This window comes from Hevea brasiliensis, chromosome 3 (assembly GCF_030052815.1).
Source record: "Hevea brasiliensis isolate MT/VB/25A 57/8 chromosome 3, ASM3005281v1, whole genome shotgun sequence".
NCBI classification, from domain to species: Eukaryota; Viridiplantae; Streptophyta; class Magnoliopsida; order Malpighiales; family Euphorbiaceae; genus Hevea; species Hevea brasiliensis.
The window spans coordinates 6,205,039-6,206,964 of NC_079495.1; positions in this window are offsets into that span (position 1 = coordinate 6,205,039).

The window sequence follows — 1,926 nt, forward strand, 5'->3', positions numbered from 1 at the left end:
TCCACCTAGCTATGATATCAACCAATATTGCTAGTTTCACCAAACCCACGGTCATGACACTGATTGATGCTTCCAACTTAAGCATGATATCTAAAACCTAATTGATGCCAAAAAGATAACCAACCCAGAAAACTGACCAAACACTTGCACCAACCCTATGCCTAACCAATTTTTCCATCTCCACCAGATCTTTACATAATCTCCACCACCCCAAATAACCATGATGGGATTATTGACTTAATCTAACCCATCCAAAAGCCCAATAAACCTCAACCTATAATAGTTGTTGACATTTGTCATAATTCTAGCTATGATGAGGGTCCTTTGGATGTCTGGACCGATTCTGATGAGGAGGTAGTTGCATTACAAGTAGATAGTTCAGATCTACCAATGTCTGCTTTTCAAGTTGGTAGGATCTATAAAAACTTGATGGATCCAAAAGTGGCTACTGTGAAGAAAGGGATGAAGTTTTTTCCTAGCATGGGCCTCAAAAAACGTATAGATAGCCTAGTGACTTTTCTTGAGATGAAGGGGCAGATCACAATGTATGGTTTGGGCTATGAGCCAACTAAAGAGGAAAAAGAGCCAAAATCTCCTAAGTTCTTGAAAGAGGGGGGCAATTGACTGGACATATAATTAGGAGTTACTACATGTGAAAGTGCTAAAGCAGAAAATTAGGACCATTGATCTAAGGACTGCATGGAAAACTAAGCACCTAAAGCTACATCCCTCAGTTTGAGTTTGTCTTTTGTAATGCTCACAGTAGTGATACTGATGTTTCCATTTCTGATATACTTGATGCTAATTTTAAGGCGAAGATCAATAACATGACCAGTCCTTCTGCTTACATGTTTGATATTTATTCTAATGGGTATATGCATGGCATTCATAATCATTTAGAATTAGTTTCTATTAATGCATCAAAATCAATCTCTATTAATTTGGGTACACCAAATAATCCTAAAGATGTTGAGTTAGCTAAAGATTTAACCCAAGAAGAAAGAGATAAATTTATAGCCTTGTTAACAAAGTACCAAGAAGCACGTGTCTTGAGCTTAAAATTAGATGGTCGATTCCCAAGCCACGCTAGTGTCCCCATAGGAAAAGAGTGATCAAAAGTTGACTTAGCTAGTTATCCTAATGAAAAGTAAAATTTTATGCTATGAAGGATTAATAGTAGCACATGTGGACCTAGAGGGAGAAGAAAAATGATATGAAGACATAAGGAGGTCTCTGGAAGTGAGAATACTTGCAATAAGCCAACAAAAGAGATAGAGCAACAATTCATAGATTAACCACTCAACTTACTTTAGCCGGGGGACAATTCTACAAACTCTTATGTGTGATAGAAAAATAGGCTGAGTAAATAATGAAAGAAGTATATGTAGGAATGTGTGGTTCCCATATGAATGGAAAGATTCTAGTTGGGAAAAAAAGTTCGAAACATATAAGGATTGGCCTAAAAAACTCCCTTATGTTCTTTAAGGTTATCGTAGTATTACACGGACATCCACGAGGGCAACCCCGTTCTTTTTAGTGTATGGGACTAAAGCAATGCTATTTATTAAGCAAGAGATCAGATCCTTAAGAGTGATGCTAGAAGCTAAGATCCTAAAAAATGAGTGGGCTTAGAAGAGATATGAAGAACTAGCTTTGGTTGATGAAAAGAGAATGTGAACCTTGTATCATATGCAGGCTTATCAGAGGAAGATAGCTAAGGCCTTTAATAAGAAGGTGAAGCCAAGAAAGATCAAAGAGAGAGACATGGTTTTGAAACAAGCTCGGCCTATCCCTTTTGATTTAAGAGGAAAATTTAACCCAAGCTAGGATGGTCCATACATAGTCAAAAAGATTTTGCCATAGTAAAAATATCGACTGAAGGGAATGAATTTTAAGAACCAACCAATTTAGACAAAGCTCAAATGG